The sequence below is a fragment of the Microtus pennsylvanicus genome, chromosome 17, assembly GCF_037038515.1.
Source record: "Microtus pennsylvanicus isolate mMicPen1 chromosome 17, mMicPen1.hap1, whole genome shotgun sequence".
Classification (NCBI taxonomy): Eukaryota; Metazoa; Chordata; class Mammalia; order Rodentia; family Cricetidae; genus Microtus; species Microtus pennsylvanicus.
The window spans coordinates 23,474,675-23,499,584 of record NC_134595.1 but is presented as its reverse complement, the minus strand read 5'-3'; the positions used below and the strand labels follow the sequence as shown (position 1 = coordinate 23,499,584).

At 42.3% G+C, this 24,910-nt stretch overlaps 1 protein-coding gene across 1 annotated transcript in view; it reads left to right on the top strand.

The window, feature by feature from the left end:
• Positions 1-5,045: 5,045 nt before the first annotated feature.
• Positions 5,046-24,910, top strand: part of Pam (peptidylglycine alpha-amidating monooxygenase) — a 299,077-nt gene continuing 279,212 nt past the window's right edge. The window contains exon 1 of the mRNA XM_075951994.1: positions 5,046-5,183. The gene's annotated coding sequence lies outside the window, so the exon portion shown is untranslated. The remainder of the gene's footprint in view (positions 5,184-24,910) is intronic.

Genomic DNA, 24,910 nt, shown 5'->3' with positions numbered 1-24,910 from the left:
TTATTTATAAGCATTATGTATTAATTACATACATGAACTTGGTAGAAAAATTTCAATCTTCCTTTTCAGAATCAAATACTTGTTTCTTCGTTAGCGGTGAATCTACATGGCATTGTCAGCCTTGCAATTATTTTGTTTCTGAACTCCAGACCTTATAGAAAATTAATTGTAAACATATATCTATTTTAGCAGCTAAATTCAATAGTGGCTTAATAGTTCAAGGGGAAATTTAAGATTTATAAGAGTCAATTTCCCTAGAGAGTTTGATCTCAGTCATAAAGCCACCATGAGAAGAGCAGGTCACGAATTTTCATTCTGAACAAACTCACTGTCCTGGACAAACATCAGATGTGGGAGAGAACACACAGCTTGATACAACCAGCTTATCAGCCTTTATGAACACCCTTTTAATTTAAAAAAAAAAAGCAAACACAACCAATTGCATCTAAGAGACAAATCAGGTCATATTCATGTATTTAGAAGAATTGTTTTGCTTTTCCTCGCTATTTATCCCCTGCCAATGGTTGCTATTACTACAGAAAACAAAACAACCCCCGCCCAAAATAAAACCAAAAAATAACACCTGGAAAAATCAAATAAATACCTGTCCTCAGGCCCCGCCCCTAGGGGTTCCCCTTTATTAGGTTCTGAGGCCTGGCTGAGGCCTTGGTTTTTAAAGCTCCCCAGGTGTGGATAAGATTGAGGACCACTGTATCTGGCTATGAGGCCTGAACCGTATTTTCTTGCTTTCAATAACTGCACTGTGCGATATTAGAAAGACCAGTTTCTGGGGAATGTGGGATGTATGAATCATAATTAGGCACTCTAGGTGTCAACCACAGCCTGGGTAGGGAACACCTGTGGAGCGGAGAATTAAAAATGAATGATGCCCTTTGTACCATAATGATAATACATTCTATTCTCTGGGAAGCTATTAAAATCGTCCCCTTAAGAATTTTTTTCAAGTCTATTTTAAAGTGACACCAGAGAAAGTAATATGGAGTGTTCAAGTAGGCTCTGTGTACTTAAACTGGCAGAGCTTTCTACAAAATATTTTGTTATTTATTTTTGTGCGCATCCAGCAATTGGCGGGGGGGGGGGGGCAGGATTGTGCCAGGTGAAAAAGCAAGGAAACAGGCTTCTCATCTGCCCTACCTCTGAGCAAGTCGGACTTGGCCTGACTATGCCTTATTCTGTCTTTCGAATTCTGAGGTCTGTTTGATGCACACATTTCATAAAAGTCTGGTCTCATTTAAATGATTGTTTATGTCCATAGAATACCCTCTGCCGCATTGTTCCCTGGTACCCCCCTGGGTCCCAGGAATGCGGTAATTCCTTTGTTTTCAAAGGAAATTCTGCGTGCACATTCTCCCCACAGGGGGTTAGCAGAGTAGGACACGGAAAGAGTCCTAGTGGTTCTGTTAATGAGGAAATCCTTTCCTCCTATGCGTATAATGATAGGTAATTGAATTAGTATAGTAGGGATGGATTTGCTATTTCATACTCATAGTTTTTTCTTAACACCATGAAATTAAAGACATGCCAGCGTGGAGCTGTATACTCCTGATCACTTTCAAACAAGCAGTGTAGTATATTATTTCTTTTATGTGATTTTATAGCCCATGCTGGGCAAGATAATTGAGTCCGTGACAGATGTCTGTATTACGGAAGAAAATTTACTTGTGAACGCACAAGCATGTATTACTTTTAACACGGGGCTATTCATTATGTGGCCCACAAGGTGCTTTTGGATGACTTGTAAATGGAAATTAATATTTTTTCTTCTCGCTCTAATTATGGATAAGCAAGTTTGCTTGATACAAGCAAGGAGAAGCTCATTCTTGTGTTTCAACGTAGCTTTCTGTTTTTATTTATTTACCTACTTTTTTTTTTGCTTTCTGTTTTTAATCAAGGCTTGGTACTCATAGGTCCTAGGTGACGTATGGAATGAGAAAGCCTTCTTTTTCTTTCTTTGGTTCAGAGAAGCCCACAGACCCGCACAATACCCAAGACTTGAAGAAGAATTGCTGTCCACGACATCCATCCTCACAAGGGCATGGCTGTTAGACGGAGCTCAATGTAAGGGAAACACGGAAGATGCTTCATGCATTTTTACTCATTCATGCCCAGGATGTCACTCTCCCCAAAACATACACGAGTTTGGTGCAGCATCTGATGTCTCTAATAGTTCTGTGTGCGACTCACTGGCTTGGAGACCTGGGTGAACAATTATCACATGAAGGCAAATTGAAAAAACAATGGGGGAGGGGTTTCCAGAGGTGTGTGCACTTCCCTTCACTCTGAAACACTGCCCGGGAGCATGCTTCCTGTAAAATAAGCCTCTCATTCTTAGCTGCAGGCTATGATTTTTGTTTGTCTGTTTGTTTTCTTTTGTTTTTTGTTTGTTTTTCTGGAAAACAACCAGACTTTTTACCTGTGGACTGTCTGCACATCTTTTGCACTAAGACTATGTAGGCCATTAAAGTGAAATTAAACTAATAGATTACCATATCAGAAAGGACCTAAATTTAATGTTAGCTCTTTGGGGAATGACTTTTCTCTCAAAGGGAAGAGGAGGCTGTGTTAAGCTTGGCTTCTCATGGCTGGCCTGCATACAGACAGGCATGTTCTGAAGCTGTAGCTCCCTGGTCACAGGTATGGGGTGGCTTCTCCAGGGGCTGACAGGCTTGTTTTGCCAACTTGATAGAAACTAGAGTCACCTGGGAAGGGTACTTTCACGTGAGGAATTGTCCTCATCAGACTGGCCTGTGGGGCATTTTCTTGATTTATTATTGACTGTGACCACTCCTGGGGAAATAGTCCTGAGTTGTCTAAAAAAGCAAGCTGAGGAAGCTCTGAAGAAGCCAGTGAGAGTGTTCCTCCATGGTAGTACCTGCTTCAGTTCCTGCCTCTAGGTTCCTGGGAGAGCTTCTGCCTAGTTCCTTCAGAGATAGACTGTTTCCTGAAAGTGCAAGCCAAAAAAATTCCTTTCCTCCCAGGTTGGTTACTGTGAGTGTCTTATTACAGCAACAGAAACCAAACGAGGACGCTCAGGCATGGAACTGAGTTTGCATTCTGAAAACCCATGCTATTGACTGTCCACCAGGAGCTTGAGGGTGTGAGACAATGCATTTAGACATTTTATCCCAAGTGTTCTCTCTCCCTCTCCCTCCCTCCCTCCCTCCCTCCCTCCCTCCCTCCCTCCCTCCCTCCCTCCCTCCCTTCCCCCCTCTATGTCTCTCTCTCTGTGAGACACACACACACACACACACACACACACACACACACACGCCAGGACTGATCTTTGACTTTAGGTGTTCCTAAGTTATTTCTTCACTCTCTTTTAAGCAAGAAGTCATTGAGTAAGCCACTCTTCTGTACTCTCCATATTTATGGCCATTCTTAAATGTGTGTGTCTTCTCCAAAATAACAAATAAACAAAAAGCACAAACATTGTATGTGTTAAATGTGAAGAAGCTGTGTTCTTTGGCTGTGGTGAGTTTATTTTTCAAGTTCATTTCAGTACCTTTTGATCCCAAGATATCTTCTTGCTCAGAAATGACTATATTTTAAATTCGTCCACAACTCACTCTCTCTCTCTCTCTCTCTCTCTCTCTCTCTCTCTCTCTCTCTCTCTCTCTCTCTCTTTCTCTCTGTGTGTGTGTGTGCTGAATCAGCTTCTTGCATCTTTTGATGACATTCAGTTTCCACAAAGAATTTCTTATCTCTAGGTGAGAGTCTGGGATCAAAGACTTATTGTTTTGGAATTTGGGTTGAGAAAGAGAGCTCAAACTGGCCAGGTCTACCTGATTTCTCACTGGCTCACCATGGCTGCCCGGAAATGCTGTGGGGGACAGTCCATTGCAGTAGTTACCCTCCTGAGAGACAGATTAGCTTTCCGTGAATTCCCCTGTGGTTTAAGAGCCAGGCCTGGCTCCCCCAGTTCTTTCTTTTCACCTTCTTTCTCGCCACATTCTGCGGACTTCTTCCCCATTTTCAGTGACCCCCTCTTCCAACATCCCTAATCCTGCCCAATAGAGCTCTAGAGAACTAAGCAGAGGACGCTTCATGGAAGGACCAGCAGTTAGCTGGAGAAGCAGGGTAGTTCAGGGCTGCATCTGGAATGAGACAAAGATGAAAGACGAGGCGGGACTCAAAGAAAGAAAGAGAGGACTTTGAGGGACTAGACACCATGAACACTCCAGTAGCCGCCACACAAGGGGAGAGTCAAATACCATTTTCATTTCAAAGTCTTTCAATTGTGTGTGGGGTTAGTAATGCATATTACTAAGCCTCTGCTAGTACATAACATTTCCGGCTGTAAGTCATCCATCTCCGTTTCTTTCGCTCTGGGGTGACATCCAGAGGCGTTCCACTGGTTGACCTGTGTGCTTACTTGTGGCACAAGTCCCTGCATGCCCAAACCGAATGATGTCCAGGGGTAGGAAGACATAGCAGAAAGGGACCCCAGGTGGAGGTGGGGAGTCTGAAGAAGCATGCCTCTGGGTACTGGCCTGGAAGCCTATGGCCCGAATTCGAGAACCTGGCTGCGGGAGGTGACTTCTATTGAAATTACCCCTCTGCTAAGGGTTCGAAACCAGGCGTCCTATCTCCGGGTGCGCAAGGCTTAGCAGAGCTCCAGCCCGGAGGGCGCGGGGGGAGGGAGGATTTCCCCCACTCACTCAGGAAACAGCCTCGGAACCCAAAGCCGGGCGGAGGGCGACTCGGACATCATCCTCCGCCTCTCTCCCCTCAGCTGGAGCAGCCACTGAACCGGGCTGGCCTGAAAGGACCCAGGGCGCCGCGGTGTCCCAGAGACTTTCGGGCCTGGCCTTCTCCACGCTCCAGAGGGGTCCTTGGACGACTTGCAGCCCTCTGGTTCGCACGTGAGTCCGGACACCCGCCACGCGCTACCAGGCAGCTGGCCGGCCCGCGCTGGGCTTGGAGGGAGGGTTGGAGGCGGAGCGGAGGCAGGGGCGCAGCCGGGAGCCGCCCCAGGGGGAGGGACCGGGAGGTCCGGGAACCCAGAGCGCGACCTGGGAGGACGGAGCCTGGCAGCCGGGACAGCCGCGGGAGCCGCGTGCTCAACCTGTCCCCGCCCAGGGAACCGGAGCCTCCAACTAACTCCGCCCGCCGCCCGCGGGCTCGGGCTTCCGTCCCGGAGAGAGCCTGCGGCCGCGCAGGTTGGTGCGACCCGTGCGGGGCGCGGAGGGAAGCGGGGCTGGCGCGGAGCGGGGCGCGGAAGTTGGGCAGAGGCCGGGCGGGGATCGGGCTGCTGGTCCCTCCGCTTCCTGGCGCGGGGACCGTGGTGGATTTCCTCAGGCGCGGCCCGGGTCAGGGCATCTGGCGTCCCGAGCCTTCCTGGCGTTCCCCAGTCCCGGGGTTGTCAGCGCCACCGCGTTCTCCTCTCCTGCTGTCCTCACCGTCGCCCCTAACTGCGCCCTCGCCTTTTGGGTCGCTTTTGTTCATTCGCCTTGGTTTGCTTTTGTCCCATTTTGAACAACTCTAAGTGACAGTGGGGACCCTCGCGGGACCCCGGACCGGTCCTTAGGACTTAGTTTGGGGGTCGTAGGGGCTGCCACGAAGGTTGAGAGGGACAGGGCAGTGGAATAGCGACTGGGGCGCTGAAGTCCTGGCAAGTGCCAGGAAGCTTGCGAATTACCTGTCCTCATCGCTGCGGTGTGCCTGCCCAGCTCTGCTCTCTCCCCGCCGATTTGCCAGCCTTAGTGTGTGTGTGTAATATGCCAGGGAAGAGTGCTTGCTCCGCTAGGCAGGATGGAAAGCACCCGCCAGCCACTTCCTTTACTAATTCAGTCTGCTTGGGTCACCTCCTCTGTGTGGCCTTGGTACTCTCCCATCATACTCTCTGTTGTCCTGAACAAAATATATGCTGTTCTGCTTAGAGCCTGTTGGGACGATTTAGGGGTGTGATGAGGTGGTTTTGAGTCTAGGTCTCTTGTCTAATGAACCTCCGTATCTTGAGGGTCGGAGTTCCGTGTTAAAGCTGAGATGGGGTGATAATACTGAATGATTTGGCCTGGAGCTCTTTAAGCCTGAGAGGCACAGCATGCATCTTCTGGAAGTGGTTAATGGTGTTCAGAGTTGAAACTGCCCTTTACTCAGCAAACCCTGTGTCCGAGCTGTGAATCTCTATCCCCATAATTATAGAAATTCGACTACCAAGAAGACCCTATTGGCCTCAGCCTTTATGCTTAAGAACTTTGTTTGCTTCGGGTGTTTTGTTTTCTCTACAGTCTTGTTTCCATCCTGTAAGTAAATTTAAATTTAGTTTTGGAAGAAAATCGTCATCTTTGTGAGCCACCACGTGGCTACTGGGAATCGAACTCAGGGCCTGGAAGAGTTGCCAATGCTCTTAACCGCTGAGCCATCATCTCTCCAGCACCCCCCCCCCAAGTCTTCATCTTTATAAAGTGAGTTCAAATACGTAGTATCTGAACTTGATAATCACAGGCACAAGAGTCATTGTTTAATGTCTTTCTATCTGCCTTAAGGGGAAAGAACTGAGAGAGTCAGATTTACACTTTGTATTAAATGGCAAATTCTGTCACTCACATATTCCCAATTTAATAGACATTTTCACGAGTCCATGTCTTGTGCAATGCAGTCTGCTGGGCGCTTTAAAGAGCAAGAATGGAATATATTTCTTGCCCTAAAGGGCTTTCTAAACTAATTTAGTGACACCCATATCTTTATATGGATCCAGCATAGGCTAATAAGTATATGTGGCTGGTACAATGCCATCAAGAATGTACTATCCGAGGCCCTTTTGATCATGATTTGGTGAAGCTGACTCACAGATTGGAGTAAATACCAGGTTCCCTAAGGATGCACTTTGCTCATTTTTCACCAAATAGAGGTACATTTGGAAAATTAATTTTTTTAGAGCCAAAGTTTAGAAAAGCATTCTGTAAGACAATGGTGCTCAACCTTCCAAATGCTGCGATCGCTTAATACAGTTTTTCATATTGTGGTAGCCCCCAAGCATAAAATTATTTCGTTGCTACTTTATAACTGTAATTTTGCTCCTGTTGTGTATCATAATGCATAATGTAATCAGATGTGCAAGACGTCTAATATGCGACCCATGCGAAAGGGTCCTTTGCCCCCCAAAGGGGTCATGATCCTCAGGTTGAGAACCCCTGCTATAGGATTATTATGTGGTAAGAAAATATTAAAAAGACTGTCATCATTTCAACCAAAGCATCAATTGGCTTTGGGTCCACATCCATGTTTTTCTCATGCACTTGGGAAGAAAATGATAGTTTCTAAAAAATGTCTAGAGAGTGTAGGGTTTTTGTTTTGTTTTTATGACCGTAATTTAAAATAACCTTATTATATTAATTCATTTGATTGTGGGGAGGCACATAGTTGGAAATCACAGTACACGCTGGGTTTTAGGGATCAAACTCAAGTGTCACACTTGATAGGAAGCACCTTTACCCTTGCAGCCACCCACATGTCCACCCACAAACGTATGGTTTTTAACAGACACACTTGAACACTTTTAGCTACTTTCTTTCTTTTTTTTTTTTTGGATTTTCTAGACAGGGTTTCTCTGTGGCTTTGGAGTCTGTCCTGGAACTAGCTCTGTAGACCAGGCTGGTCTCGAACTCACAGAGATCCGCCTGCCTCTGCCTCCCGAGTGCTGGGATTAAAGGCGTGCGCCACCACCGCCCGGCTAGCTATTTCTTGTTACAGTGATAAAGCACCATGATCAAAAAGCAACTTACCAAAGACAGAGTCCCATGCCCTACACTCTCTGTAGCATTTTCAAACAACTCCACCCGCCAAGGACCCAGTATTCAGATACTAAACTGTAGCACGACTAATAAAAACCAAGAGACAGATATTGGGGTTCAATCTGAAGATCACAAAAACAAAGCAGCCAAGCCACTAGAGAGCTCTTACCTCACTGAAACCTTCAGAAAAATAGCGAGTTCTTGTCTCATCCTGCCTTATATTCCTCTCCAGTGATTGGAATAAGAGTGTATATCACCACCACTGCCCGGCCTCTATGGTTGACTAGTGTGGCTGCTGGGATTAAAGGTGTGTGCCACCACTGCTTGGCCTGTATGGCTGACTACTGTGGCTGCTTTGCACTGACCTTCAGGCAAGCTTTAGTTATTAAAATACAAATGAAATACCACTACACTAAACCTGTGGGGGACATTTCTTATTCAGACCACCACAGATACGTAAATGTTGGATGAACTCTGGATTGGCTCTGCAAATCTGACTTAAGAAGTTAAATGAAAGCCGTTTCTTTGTATTTTAGCTAAAAAAAACAAGCAAACAAGAAACAACAACAGCAAAAAACCTCCAAAACCAACCAAACCAAACACATAATAATAATAATAAATCATCATCATCATTATTCTAAATGCTTTTTAATTTTTAAAAAGGTTAATGTAGTCACCAGTGAGAATTATTTTAAAACCAATTATTATTATTATTATTAATTAATTAATTATTAAGGTTGGAGCACAGGATAAGTAAGATGTCTGTTTGGAAAAGACTGATCCCGTCTCTTCCCTTCCAACTAAGTTGCATTTCATGTGATGTAATGACATGGATTCTTTCCCTAGTTCTAATGAGAATATAACTGCCTGTTGGGGGAGTTTCTTGTGCTGCGTGCATGTAGGCCTTTGAGAATTGATTGAAGCCACACAATGAAGTATGGCAGGCTGAAGGACAGCCTGAGGGATGTAGTGTTAACTTTGCTGCCTCCCTTATAGCTCAGTATATTTGTTATCCTATTCATAAAATGAGATTAAAGATTCTTATCATTGCCTTGGTAACTGTGTGGTTTGATGAAATAGCCATGAATAACACACTCAAGAGCTTCTTGTTCTGTACGAACTCTCTTCCCTTTAACTCCTTTAGGCTGGTCGAGCTAATTGTTAAAACTATATAAAAATAGACCAGACAGTCTATGAATAAATTGTTCTTGGTGTTGTGTGCTATCAAGTCTACTTGGAGAAACTGTAGTCATTTTATTATCTCTTTCCTAGGTCTTTTGTTTTTGTTTGTTTGTTTTTGTTTTATTTTAAAATGGAGCTTGGTATACAGATCAGGCTAACATCAAATTTATGGTCCTCCTAACTCAGGCTATCGAATGCTGATTATAGACCTGTGATCATGCCTAACATCTAGTTATTTCATATTGCTGAGATGAAGACCCGCAACTGATGTAAGGTTAAACACATAGCTGGTGGCAGGAATAGAGTTATAATTCCAATTGTCAGATGCATAGTTCTGTGGTTGATTTCTAACCCTTATGTGGTCTTGCATTATCCAGGGCACAATAAATAATCTGTTTGTAAATAAGGTATGGCTAAAAGTTTTTGGCTTTGGGGTCTGGTGGGTCTGAATTGTTCCCCAGGTATTTACCCGTCCTTTATTCTTGAAAAGTTATTTAAGTTTTCAAACCACTCAGTTTTATCATCAACAAAATGGGAGTAATGGAAGTACTTATGTAAGTGAACTCTTGTAAAGATTAGATACACAAGCTACACTAACCAGGAGACTCTTTTGAGCATCACTTGCCATTAAATTGGTGGGGGGGGGGAGGAGGGAATGGCAATTCAAAGGGCCAAAATTAAAAATAATGCATGACATACGTAAATATATAGCCAGAATATTCTGAAGTAGATCTTCCTCATCTAAATTGTGTAAGACGTGATGGAATGTCAGGTCCTGGATGCTCAAGCATAAAAAGCATCCTCTTTATTCTTTGGATTGGTGGTAGGCAGTGGTCAGAGAAAATGTCAGAGGAAGGGAGTCTACTAAGATCTGAAACATGAAGACCCCAAATGTTTGGAGAGTTGAAAGATGTTCCAGATCCGCAGGAACTTGAGAATGGAAGTCTAATGAATAGTGTGAACAAGGAAATAAATGTGAGCAGGAAGGACATCTGGGAAATCCAGACCTTGTTAAAGGGGAACCAGCCAAGTGTTCTCAGGTTGAGATGGAAGCCAGCAATTGTCAGGTGTTGAGAGTTTTAAGAGAGGGACTTAAGATTTATATTTACGAAATATTTCAAAATGTGAAATGATCAAATATTTTTTAAAAATACTATTGTGTAAAAGAAGCTAAATAGATCAGTAAGTGTAATTCAATCCAAGCCACTACATTACATTTTCATAACAATAAAGGTGAAAGAAGTTTTGTGTGGCTTAACGCACATTCTTTAGAAGGACAGTCTGGGGACATGCCCACAGGTAGACACAAGGTGACAACACCCAGCATAGTGGAACTGACTGAGGGCAGTTGATTCTGAAAGCCGGTAGGTGACAGTGAAGATTGAAATAGTATTGGCACAATTGGACTTGTGTTACCAGGTACGTTCTGGGTCCCGTGTAGAGAACACTTAGGAGGAGGCAGTAGTGGAAGAAGGCTAATAATTTTGAAAGCTTGAAGTACTAGCAAGATTTAATGATGGTCACAAGCAAGTTACCTAAGATGGAGAGATGGTAGATTTCTGAGATATTTGTGTTAGTAACATGTTCAGAGGTGATTCTCTACCAGTCACCCAAATTTCTGCATATCTATAAAAAAAGGAACACATTGTTTTCATTGTATAGTCTCTTCTCAAGACCGTTTACATCACAGATGACCTTCAAATGTAGAGGTAATATTTTTTCCTGGTAGAATAAAAAGAAGTTAGATATAATGTACAATATGCAAGATTCCAGTTTTATAGCCCAGGGTTCGCCTCCTCCATTATGAGTCAATGGGTGTTCAGGTTCCACTTGTCTGTCATCTCTTAATGTGGGAATTGGTTTCAGGGACTACTGCCACTCTTCCTGTTACTCTCTCTGTGAGTAGTGTCATCTTTTTTCTTTGACCCAGGCATTTTTTTTTTCTCATCTCGTGATGTCCATGAGATGCTAACTTGATTGTTTTGGAGAGCCATTACCGATACTGTTTACATTAATAAAAAATGGAATAAAGTTTTGAAATGTCAACTCCCAGTTGCACTACCCATGTTTCATGTGTTTGATAGTCATGGTTGGCCAGTCACTGCAGGGAATTACTAGTTTAAAACTTGAGATTGTTTCTGTGTTCATGGTAAGGAGGAGTTGATGATTTTGACAATATAAGTATGATGCTGGTTTTTATGTTAGGTTTGCATGAATTTCTCTATATAGATGGAATGTTTGAGTTTGAATATAATATACTTAGCTGGGAAGGAAAAATAAAGTTATTTGCACTATTGTCTTGATGTCATGTGATAACAGAAATTCTGTAGGTTTCAGATATGTGCCCAGGAGTCTGAACTTGTGCAAACTATCTTGAGATTTTTCTTAGTATGAAAACGAAAAGCCACATTAGCTGTGTGCATCTGCAACATATCTGCTCCAGCAGCTACCAGGCCTATACTGACATAAGGTTAAAGACAGGAACATGGTTTCCACATGGCTCCTGTCCAGAGAACTTAAGAGGACCGGCTCAGAACCAGGAAGAATTGAACTTGACTAATAACAATGTAATACGTTAAAGTACAACTTCGAGTGACCCAAGAGAATCTAAGGGCAATGCCGAGCAGCCTCTTTGTCCCTTGTCAGTGAGGGGAAGCTCATTATGAGCTGCATGGACCACAAGGAGTTAGAATTAAAAGCATAGAAGGTGCCAGACCCAGCAGACAGCAGTAGCAGTCATGAAAGACAGTTGTTTTTCCCTCTGTACTACTTTGAGAGTGGTCTTGCCTGCTTGTCCTTGACGACACAGAGGGCAGCTAGAGAAACAGCAGAGAAGGGGTAGCCCTTACCAGATGACATTTCAACAGTAAAAAAAAAAAAAAAAAAAAAAGTCTGATTACAAATGCAAGATGTTACAGGATCCATTTACTATTGCCAAAAGATGTCTTTGAAAGAGTATTTGTAGACACTGGAGAGAAGGCTCAAGGACTAAGAACACATTTTGTTCTTGCAGAGGACCAGAGTCTGGTTACCAGAACCCTGTTAGGAAGCTCACAACTACCTGTCATTCAAGCTCTGGAGAGATCCCAAGACCTCTGGTCAACACTGGTGCCTGCAGTCATCTGAACATCTACACACATACACATGATTAAAGAGATAATAAAAATACATTAAATATATTTGTAGGACAATTACTTTTTACTTTCATAAAAACTAATTGAGAGTTCCAAAATTTTCGCATTTTAGAGTATTTAAATATTGATTTTTTTTTTAAAGTACCTGTATCCACAACCCAGACTTCACTAAAGATGCTATCCTTTGCAGTTTGGGAACTTTTAAATGCAGTAACTCAGTATTGAATTACTATGATAACTGCAGGATTTAAAGAAACCGGTTTTTGTAGGTTATACATGTATTTCTTATTTGCATCACTCGTTACAGCAAAACGTCCTTGTCATTGTAGCTTATCCTCACATTTCGGTACTTTTGGGAAAGGCCCAGATTCCTCTCTCTTGAGGCTTGCACCAGTGTGGAGTCCATTGCAGAGAGTGGATGTTTGTTATCGGTGGCATTTTACTGTTTAGTTTTTAAATGTTGCTTTGCTAATTGTCTTTTATTTTAACTGTAGATTCTAAAGCATTATTTCTACGGATTTTTGAGACTGGCCTGTGGTCCCTCCTACAATCCCTCTTCTCTGTTGGTGGCGGCCGTTCCATGGGCTTTCAGTTTCTGCTTGTTCCATTTGCCAGTTCTTACCAGTGCTGCTGTTTCCTTCTGCCTCCATCCCCTGCCTATAAACTGTATGGGATTGGGAATTGTCATTCTTTTAACCATGGGAAACAATCTGCACCAGCTTCTGGCTTCCTTTAGTAGACAGGGGTTTAGGGAACGGGTGGCAGAAAAACTGGAGGACATTGTTGAAATTGTAGGTGGGCCCATCCCTCAGAAACAAAGCCAAGCTTCTTGCTGCGTTCTGCATGAGGAGGTTCAATGGATGGAAAGGAAACCAGATTGTTTCTCATGCTCATCAATCTCCAGCCCTCCTTTAAAGACGTCCACAGTAAGGAAATGATAGCAAACTAATAAACCCTTTCCTTCCCCCCAGAGAATTTAGAACTATATGGATTGTAATGTTTTGGAAGTAAAGCACTAACAACGGAGATTATAAAAGCAGGTCTTGTCCTTCAACCCAGGGGACCCTGGAGTGCTCAGAAGTCCTCGTGTGGACATCTTCTCCAGCTGCACTTGAGTAACTTTAATCAGGAGCAAAGTGGCTTCTTCCTGTTAGATGCCATTTTCTCCTGGCCCCTGCCTCACTCAGCTATTACTGGCTGCCTAATCGACCAGAGGGAAATTTCTTTAAAACATTTTCCAGGGAGCTAAAGACTTTTTGGAGATTTTTTTTCCCTCTTTCTTTTAGAATGGGAAATGCCAAGGAGAGAAAGTTGGGATGGGTTTTTGTAAAGGTAAATGTTTCCAGAACAGAACGATGAGTCAAGACGCTGTTAATAGGATATGTAAATGTAACCTTTCACCTAGTTACTGTCGCTACCTAAGTCATAACTATGCGGTTTCAGTAAATTGTTCGAACTGTATAGTTCCTTAATGGAGCAGGTTCTCTTGGCCCCATTGTTTTGCAGTCCGTCCTGAGAGCTGTTCCAAAGTTTGTATTGTCATGGGCTCCCCTTTGCTGCTTCTGGTTTAATAGCAGCTCACCATCAGATTATAGATTTCCACTGATAGATTTGCCTTCAAATTCAGTATTTGTAGAATGTTTGTATATTAATGTGCCTTCTAGTTCTCTGGTTCCCAATGAACTGCCTAACACTTATTTCACAAATATTCAGTGCTAGCCATATGGAAGACCATTCTTCTCTTCTTCCCTCCCTCTCTCCCTTCCTTGCTGCTTATTTTCTCAGTGCTAAGGACGAAGTCCAGGATCTTGTGTCTGCGGATCGTGTGCCTGCTAGACAAATGCTCAACCCCAACTTCTGTTTCGAGCTTGACACAGTATTCTTGACTTCAGATGATAAGGGGAAAACATGAACTATCCTATCATGGGGTAAAGGGTTAAGGAAACAGACCACCATTAATTACATGTACACATTATAACATTAAAAATTTACAAATACTTATATTAGAAGAGAGGGAGATGGATCTGAACTGCACAGTGTTTTTGTGGGCTTGCATAACAGGCATCTGAAAAAGGAATGCTTGACTAATGCTGATGATTGGGTGGGTATGTTTGTGGAAGGGTGGGAAGAATATAGAGGAAAGGGTTATTTGTTCGGAAGACCTCTTACGGAGAGTAGCAAGGTGAAATGAAGTCATGGAGGCTAACCTTTGGTCATGGGACTGGATGAATTTGGATTGCTCCTGGCTCGGTTCATACTGAAAGTTCCTGGATTCGTTAAAAATTTAGCTACTATCCCGACAATAACGGGAAATGTTTAAGTAGCACCTGGGAATTTGATATGAGTGGTGGAGAAGATTATCTGTCTAAGTGAGTTACACTGGAACTTCCCCTTGAAGAAGTTGAGTAGCTGCTGTGTCCATGCAAGTAGAAGAGGTGAGATGTACCTGTGATGAACTGGAAAAGTGGCTCACTGGTTAAGAGGACTGGCGGCTTTGCAGAAGGCCTAGGTTCAGGTACCAGAACCCATATAGTGGATCATAACTGTCTGTAGTTCCAGATCCAGAAGATACCCTCTTCTGGCCTCCATGAGCTCTTCAGACCTGGGTTTCACAGACATATATGCAGGCAAAATAGCAAAACACATGAGAGGGGGTGGGCATTTGTGATGTGTACCAGAAAACAGCGAAGGTAGAAAATATTGTAGTGTTGTCCACTGAATGTGAGGGTAAGTTGAGACTTTATCTATTCGACAGACATTTTATGAGTCTCTGCATAGATTTATGTGCTAGTTTCTGTGAGTAAACTGTGATCGCGATATCAGAGACCTCTGTACTTGTGAACTGGCATGTTAAGAGTAGTGACAGGTAGTTATTAGACACACTTCTGGGAGGTAGCAAGTCCTAAAGAAAAATCATACAGATAAGACACAGAGAACGAGGGTGGATCCTCTTGTGTAGTGCAATCACGAGAGCTGTTGCTGAGTAAATAGGCCGCAGCGAGCCAGGTGAGCTAGCCATGAAACGAACCACAAAGCCAAAGGAACAAATGTGAGATCTTAAAGCAGGGAAAGGAACTCTGACTCCAATCTGGCACCTCCACCATGACTCCTGCTAGAGAATGAAAATGCAGAGGGGCCAGTAATGTGGCAGTGAGACAAGACAGGGCTCCAGGTCATCTTGCTACCCCACACTGAAAGCCTTGGGCCCTCTTTGATACTGAGCAGTGTGTCGGAGTCACATTCCACACCTGCCCTAATCTCCCATTGCTCTGCCACTCAGCCAGTGTTGGCACAGCTTCCTAGAAGAGCGCCTTCATCACATCACCCCCGGCTCAAGAACTGACAGCGACAAGCACTTGTCCTCCTGTCAGTGATGAGTCTTATCAGGCCAACTGAAGGGCCTCAGCCTTCACTCAACCCTCTTCTCCGTTATTGTTTAGCGAAGGCCTTTCTCTGGGATTTCTGTAGACATTCGCCCGGTCTGTTCCCTTTCTGGCCGCACATTGATTCATCTTTTGTTTTCTTCCTATCATCCTGTTTCCACGGCTTCTTTCCAGTTTTCTTTTGTTTGTTTTCTTTTTGTTTGTTTGTCTGCTTTTTTTCTTTTCCAAGTTCTCTTGAGTTATTCCCTCTTACATGGCTCACTGAGTGCCTTAGCCTACCTGGTCTGTGTGGTTCCGTTTTTGCCTTTTTCTTGGAGTCCCTTGAATAGGCACTGGCTCTAATGAGCCGCCATTGTTTCAAGTTAAAATACTGACGAGGAGTTTCTGGTTTTGGAGGAAAGCTTTGGCATCACTACTTGCTTAGCCTCATGTTTGTGGAGGGCGTACTTCTGACCTCTGCCACGTGCTGGAGTAATCTGATGATGATCAAGTAGGTGTGAAGGCAAACACCATTTAAAATCACACAAAGGGGAAAAAAACCAGCATGGGTAATAATCATAAGACCTTAATTATTATATTATATACTATATAATAGATATGTACGTTATATATTATATTGTATTATATTATAATGTGATTAAACATTAGCCAGAAATTGTTCAGAAACATATATACATCCTTTATAATTTGAACGAGTGTACAATCTTATAGTCTCACTGTGTATATATGTGTTTATGTTCCTTAATCTTTTGAGATAATGAGTTTCAGGGTGAGTATGGAAATCAGTTTGGTCTTGAAGATAAAGGAGTTTCAAGGCCACTCTCTGATGCATAGCTGAACAGAAGCAAAAAAAGACCTCCTTTCCACCAAATATTTAGCACGCCGAAAATTGTCATTTGTCAGTGTGGTTCTTGGAACCCCAGTGTGCGTGGGAGAAAAGGGTGGGGGTTGCCAAACGCTCAGAGCGTCAACTGTCAGATTCTGTTACGGATGGGAGATGAAAATCCTCCTCGTCATCACGGTGCAGTTGCCAGGAGTAGGTAAAGTCCGCCTGGAAAGCGTGCTTTAAGGACATTTTTTTTTCATACTTCACATGAGGGTACTTCCCACCCGCTCTTGTGTCTTTGCCTGCAGTGTAGAGTCCTACTTCAGGGCTTCTGGGCTGCCATTTGGCTTCCTGGTTCCCAGCCACCCTTAAGCTGTGACCAGCTCCATCTCTAAATAAACATATGTGTTTATTTCCTAAAACTATGGGGCCAGACATACCACAATGGGTAGCTTAAACAACTGAAACTATTACCTCATAGTTCCAGAAGTTAGGAGTCTGCTGGGGTTTATGCATGTCAACCCCAAAAGAATGCACTGGAAAGAACTCTCTACGTGACTGTGTTTGGTTGTGGAACCGAACGAGAGGTAGTTAAGTTGTACGAATGAAGCCCTCAGGACTGCGGTGATGATTGCAGAGTGCTTCAGGCTGTGAGCTCAGGCTTGTTTTTTCTCAGGCCCTCTCTCACCCTTGCTTTCCATCATGGGTTAATGAAGCAAGATGATTTTGACGTTAGACTCCCTGAACTCAAGAGCTGTGAGAAACTGAGTTTCTTTTCTTTATGACTAACACAGTTAGAGTATTCTGTTACAGCAATGAGGGTGGTGTGTTGGCTGGTTTGGGTCCTTCTGAGAGTGTCTGGGCATGCTCTGACTCACACCCCTCTCTTACCTTGTTGTTTGAGACATTCTTTGGCTTGTAGATGTTCTCTGTTCTTCACACCATCGTTGCTGGCATTCTTCTCTTATGTCTGCCCAGGGTTTCCCTTTGTATCGGACACTGGGCCACCGTAATGACCTTTTCTTTACTTGATCACCTGCACAGGCCCCTATTTCTAAGTCTCACTCACTAGTCCTGGGAGTTAAGTCTTGAACCTTGCTTTAGGGGCCGAAACTTAAAACCTATTAGTTCAATGCAGTATACATGCAAGAAGGTATAAGCACAAACATGGCAAATTAATGTGGTACGTAAGTGTCTCATAAAGTAAGTGAATTAGGCTCGCAGGCAATATGACATGGCGCATGACAGAGGGTAAAACAAGTGAAATACTTTATAAAATTGCACGTGGAGTTCTGAATTTTCATTATTATTTTAGAGTTCTGCAAGTCCTATTAATTAATTTTCCTGGGGTAGAAATTAAAGTAGCGGTCTAGCCAAGAAAAAGAACAAAAGAGCCAATTAATTTTCTTTCTAATTATAATAGTACATTCAACTATTATACTGATGTCAGTGGCAAAATATGTGGTTCACATGTTTTTTTTTTCTTATGTGGATTTTTTTCTATGTGCATAATCTTACTGTTTTAACTCCCCACTCCCTTGTTTCTGTCCTCTTTGACTTTCCTGACTGGCTATCTCTGCTAAATACTCAGGAACGTGTACGGCCTTATCTTATGAGATATGATTGCCTTAGTTGATTTAAAAGCCTTTCCTCTTAGAGTTCTATCTCATGAGTATTCTGGAATTTTACACGTGTTTCTGTGTGTGTGTGTGTGTGTTTCAGTAGTACAGGATGAGTTTGATACACCTTCATCTCTTGATGTTGGGGAATATGTACGTTCTTCTGTTGCTCAGATTTACCAAGCTTTGCATTTTCCCTGGCATGGTGAGCAGGTATTACTCCTCGTATGTCCTCCCCTCCTGTCCTGCTATTAGGACAGTCTTTGTCTGACATGAAGCTGGCTTGCTATTTCCTTCTGCACCTGGCTGACCAGTTTAAAAGTTTAGCTATTTTCTGTTTTTAACAGAGTGACACGCAGATTACACTGAGAGGCATATTGTATAGGAACTCATTCAGATCGAGTGAATAGAAATTGGATACTTGACTTTTGCCTTGGAAAAGTGGCTGTTTTGTTATCAACCCAGAAGCTTTCATAGCCCAGCTCCTACATTCCAAATAGCTCTGTGCTATTTATAAGGAGGTTTTCATTGCTTCTCTTTCATTAATTTGCTTCATTATTATAGCTGCATGGAGATTTTCACTACAGGAAAACAACCAGAAACTTTAATCCTGCTTATTATAAAATACAGTGCAAACAATGAATTTTAGCTTTCAGTGCTTATGGTACAAATACATTTCTTCTTTGCTGTGCCTCTTACTAGGAATCTGCCAAGCCAAGTAGGACACCATCTTTACTTTTATTTTTAATTATCTGTGTGCATGTGTATATGTGTTTGAGTGTGAGTGTGTGTGTATGTATGTGTGTGAGTGTATGTATGTGTGTGTGTGTGTATGTGAGTGTGAATGTGTGTATATGTATGTATGTGAGTGTATGTATGTGTGTGTCAGTGGGTGTATGTGTGTGTGAGTCTGTGTATGTATATGTGTGTATGAGTCTGTGTGTGAGTGTGTGTTCTTTGTGGGGATGATGCATGGGAATACAGATGCCCAAGTGGTGGAGAAAAGTCAGAAATTATAGCTGGAGTTACAGTTAGCTGCTAAATTTAGGTGCTCCCCAAGAACAGCGCATGTTTCTAAACATGGAGCCATCTCTCCAGTTCCAGGACACAGCATTTCTAAAACTACAAAGGAATGAAAGACGTGCATGAAAATAATAATAAATCAAATGTTTTAACTTTTTTAGCCTGCCTTAAGGAAACTTGTCTTAAGTGTTTTTCCATCACAAGGTGAACGCTGCGCTGTTAGGATGGTGCCTGAAGTGGGGGTAGCACCGAGCACAAAATGTGGTGGGAAGGTGCTTTGCCATGGAGTTCTGGGCCTGCGCTTGTGAGTAGCTCTGCATTTTAAAGGGATTCCTTGTTCCTGGAGCCTGTGAAGACTATTTTAAAATGTTCTTTTTGTTTTGGAAATTGTGTCTTGTTTCTTTAAGTTAGAATGTTATTGTGTGTTTATTTGTTCTTTCTAGGAAATGAGGACCATGGCACATCTGCGATCTCCCTGGTTTTCAGTGTTGTCTGTACTATGTAGACATCTTTGGCATTCTTGGTACTTAGTCATTGAACTCTATAGCTGTTGGAGAAGGGAGGCCACTTGTTGGTTCCCGGCCACCTGCCTAGTTTAGACCCAAAGTAATCACATAGAAACTGTATTAAGTCTCTGCTTCTCCCATTAGCTCTAGTTTCTTATTGGCTAATCTCTTACATATTAATTTAACCCATTTCTATTAATCTTTGTATCTCCACATGACAGTGGCTTATGGGCTAAAGTTCCCAGCATCCGTCTGCACCATTCCAAGGCTTCTTTTTCACTCCACACTTCTTTCTCCCAGCATACAGCCTAGCTTTCCCCACCTAGTTCTGTCCTTCCCTGCCATAGGCTCAAAGCAGTTCTTTACTCATTAACCAATAAAAGTAACACACAGACAGAAGGACCTCCCACACCATTTCCCCTCTTTTGTTTAAATAAAAAGGAAGGTTTTAACATAGTAAAATAACAAAAGAGTTATCAAGCAAGAATTACAGTTACAATATTTTTATTTACTTTATCTTTTATCATAACTAAGGAAAACTGTAACTATAAATATCTATCTATTCTTTATCTCCATTAAAAACTCCAGAAGGATATAATAGTACCTAAGTAAACAGGAAGTGCATTGTAAGCAACTTCCAAAACTCTAGAATTGACAGAGACATCTCACTGCCTGGATAGTCACCCAAAGTTTTTTTGTACCATTGGGGTATTCATCTTCAGCCTACAGGCCCATAGTATCCAGCAGATTTTTTCATGAAGCAGGAAATTTCAAAGACAGTTCCATCTATACTGGCAGTTTGTCCATCACATTTGTGTGTGTGTGTGTGTGTGTGTGTCCTGAGAATGTCTAGCAGACTCTTTTATGAAGCAGGAACCTTGAAGGATTTCTCACTTTTAGGCAAGTTTAGCAGTCATTTTTCTGCAGGTCCTGCATGTCCAGTTTATCAAGCAGTCTAGGCAAGAGTAGTTTCTTGCCAAATGGTCAACCAACTCCATAAGGAGCCTCTTCAGTGCCCATCATCCTCTTGTAGTAGCTTGGTGCTGCCAGGATCAGATGTGTCTCACTGTCATGAAAAGTCTTAAGTTCTTAAACATTTTAAATATTATATTCTGAAGGTCTCTGAAAGATTTGAAGAATATCTAGCTAACTGAAATATACCTCTTAACATCTAGAAAATCTAACTAACATGACTACAAGCTTGACTATTATAGGTGATTATCTATTAACCTATATCTTTTAATTATACATTACATTTTTAAATTAGCTACACAAACATGATACCTTCATCAAGAGCAGAAATATACATATAACAGAATTAACCTTAAATTTGTATCAATAAACTAAGATCCATGCCAATGCAAATTATTCATATCTATATCATATCCTTTTTTAAATGTAAACAAACACTTATAGACAATAAATTCTGGAAGAAGAAAGCTCAGTCTGCAGTCATGACCCAGACACAGAGAAAGGAAGATGTGACTGTCTTGCTGAGTAAGGTACCGAGTCACGTGGCTAACATAGACAAGAATAATGGGCTAATATAAGTTATGAGTTAATAAGAAGTCTGAGATACTAGGCCAATCAGTTCTATAATTAATGTAGACCTCTGTGCATTTCTTTGGAACTTAATGACTTCAGGAACTGAGCAGGACAAAAACCTCTGTCAACACAAGCCACCAGAATCACTTGCCTTAATTGATAAGCTTTCTTCGTTTTCCAGATATAAATATAGAAATATACATTTTGGGAAAATACAAGAACTTTTTTGTCATGGTTAAGGGTATGGGCTCTATAGTCAGTCTGGCTGGGTTAAAACTCAAGCTTCAACATTTACCAGCAGTGTGACTTAGAGAAGCTATGTAAGATCCCCATGCCTCAGTCTCATTATCTCTGAGGTTGATTACTAATATTTAGCAACAGCAGGAGACACTATTCTAAGCATGTCACATATCTCTAGCACTTTTTAATTAATTCTCGCAGCTACCCTGTGAAGTCGATGTCATTGTTTCCATTTACACAGAATGAGAATGAAGTGTGTGAGGCTAAGATAATTTACCCAAGTTCCAAGAGATACCCAGAGCAAGGGCCAGGATTGGAAGTCACAGTTTTGGCTTGGGGGCCTGTGTCACCCTGGCCAAGTTGTCAAGTGGGAACAAATGAGGCCCTTAGTGGTTGAACTAAAAAAAGGCAGCAGGCATGTGTAAGCATTCTGTCCACTAAAGACAGCAAGGACTGAGATGACTGTCTCCATGATGCTACAGACGATTCTGTCGATGATTCTTGTGATGGTGATGACCATTATTGCCATTAATTTTAATAAATTCCTAAGCTCTTTTTTTTTGAGATAAGGTTTCTCTGTGTAGCCTTGGCTGTCCTGGAATGCCACCTGCCTCAGCCTCCTAAATTCTGGGGCTAAAGGCATGCGCTACCACACCCTGAACATTTCTGAGCTTTCATAATAGTTTATAATGCTTTCAATGCTGTTGGCTGTAAAAATTGCTTTGATAGTGTCTCTCTAGATTTTTGGTTATTTTTGTTGTTGTTGTTTAAAGGCAGTAACACTGGTATTTTATCTCAAAGGGCTTGCATTTGCTTTTAAACATGTTCTTTTAGCATTCTAAGTCAAGTGTTTTGGTGTAGTGGAGTCATTTGAAGGTTGCACTGCGTTTGGGAAAAAACCCCACAAAGATTTGGTTAAACCTATTGAGGGTTATAAAACCCTGCTGGGTCTTTCAGGTTCTTTCCATAGACATTGAGAGAGGCCGTGTGACACTTTACGGTTTTTATTTTCATTAAAGTGTAATACTTAATTCCAAGGGCGGCGGTTGGGCGATAGCTCCTAAAAACATTTTCATTTCTAAAAATCGTAATTCTTTTCGATCATTTTGGTTGCTTTATAAAACTGAAAACAACCCCATTTGCTAGTGGGAATGAAATTGAAGTCCTTTGTCATTAGTGCTGAATTCTTAGCTGACAACACATCCTGAGTTCGGGAATGGGAGAACACAGTACTCCCTCAGCACTGCTCTCCTAGGGTTTAAGCTTGATGTTGCTGGCTTCTTCCTCTAAGCACTTTGTCTGCATGCTGGCTAGGCGACTTAGTCTAACATTTTCTGCTGGCTCACAAAGGAAGGAAAGATGGGGGAGGGACCTCCAGACTCCTGAGAAAAGGAAATTACTGTTTGCAATGCTGCATGGAATTTTGAAATACTTCAAACCAAAGTTACTCTGGTGCCCCACATTTTGTGAAGGAGATGCCTACTGCCAACTGGAAAACAACATCCTGGAAGTTTCTAGTCCCCATGGCTCTGAGGCTCCTTCAGAAGGCTGTGGTATATTGGAAGGGTGAGATGATGTTTAAAGACTTTAAACATTGTTATTTATTTTATGCGTGCATATGTGTGTCTGGGGATGTGTATGTGTACCACATGCATTCAGGTGCCCATGGTAACCAGCATGCAGTGTTGGATGTCCTGAAACAGAAGTTATAGGTGTTTGTGAGCCACTTGATGTGGATGCTGGGAACTGAATCCAGCTTCTCTATAAGAGCATCAAATCTTCTTAATCCCCGAGCCACCCTCTCTGTAGCCCATGCAAGTCTAGAATTTAATGAAGAAATACTCATTTGCTTTTATCAACAATCATAGTAATTGCTCCTGTTTATTGGAGGAGTTTCCTGTGGCATTAGATAAAGGGAAAAATATGGTTGTCCCTCTTACCTGCTCTGAGAATCTCAAGTTTTTCATCTTAAAGACAAGATTGTTTCATGTAACTTCATATAGCTTGATAATTATAATTATTCCTTGAGGCGATGCATGTAAAATATGCATATAAAATGCCTGGCAGGCTGTTAGTTGCTCTGAGCACATTAGAGGTCCTAGGGTACATCAACGTGTACCATCTAACCTGCAGTGTGAACCATGGGCCCTATCCTGTGGAAGAGGAGGACATTGAGACTCACAAAAGCTAATGACTTCACTTTGATTGTGATGCCATCTCTCTTGTTCTCTTGGCTCCAGTGCTTCCCCGCTTCTGCCCTCCAAGGCAGGGTAGCATGGGACTACCGCTGGATTTTCCTCAGAATTATATGCTGTGTTGATTATATAAATCAGAAGATGCCCAAGTGGTCATCAAACCCCTGACATAGATAGACCTCCTTCAAAAGAAAATATCCCTGCCTCAAGTTTGACTGAATTGCCTTTGTCAGAACATGTCTTGAATATGCTCAAACTCGAAGTAAACACCTTAGTTTACATCACTTACATAGTTAGAGAGTGAAGCACACTTGCAAGTTAAATGTCAGCAGCGCGATAGAACAAAATGTGAGCAATTATGCTAATTTATGGGATGCATGTTGCTTTGCTGAGAGTTTTGGGTTCATCGCTACTTGGAACAGACTGTATTGGATCTGCTTTTTGATTTCACAAATAGACATACCATAAATTGGCAGCATTTACAGTTTCATTTGGTTCAGCCTTAAAGATGTCTTCTTAGATAATTGTTTTATACCTCGGTAGCTATGGATTCAAGGAGCCGACATTTCTGAATGGCAGGATGTCCGGATTCCAGTTTCGATGGGCTTTGATTGATAAGCCTGGCCAACTGTCCTACTCCCAGGGAGTGAGGACATTAAATCTGTGTTTAACTCCTGGTTCTATACTTAGGGCCTGGGCACTGATGTCATGCCTTCACCTTACTGTAGCATTTTTATACATAGTTTTTTCTTTTCTTTACTGTGTTTTGATCCTGGGTTTTATGAATTGAATATAGGGTCTTTCAGGGCTCGTCCTCTGAAAAGCTTTAATGCTTTCAAAATAAAAATTTCTATAAATTTCCATTTCTTTGATTTCTCTACCTTTCCATTTCTTTGTGGTAAACTGAAATTGTTGGGTCATTACGTATATCCAGTTTTTATTTTATATTGTGTTTGATTGCCATTTATTGTGAGAGTACAGAAGAGAACCCAATTTGCCATATTTCCTGTAGGGAGGCAGTGTCCCTCCTGTCAAGGCCCAGAAGCTAAGTAGGCTTTGTATGCTGGTATTGTCTCTGTTGTAACTACCGGCCTCTGTCCCAAAAGCTGGCAGTATCTGTACATTGACAATACTTCACAGGCATTGAGATTTTAAGAATTAAAAGATATAGTTATCATGTCTCACAAAATATTATGACTTTAGTGGTTTATTCTGTTGTTTGTTTTGTTTTTAACAATGTGAAAAGCCTCTGCAGCTTGAGCCAGGCGGAGGAACGTTTGAGTAGCTGTCTGGGCAGGTGAGGCTTGCGGCTGGTGGCATGTGATGCGGTCAATGGCTCTCTGCATCGCACGTTGTTTAGGGAGGCTGACTTTCATCTGTGGGAGCAGGATTATGGCAGCTCCTCTGAAGGGAAGTTGACCTTGGGATGGACTTTTTCGTGTCCCACTTTCCCCTTCTTGGAAAATAAGGGAAGGTGTTTCTTTGCGTCTCTGACAG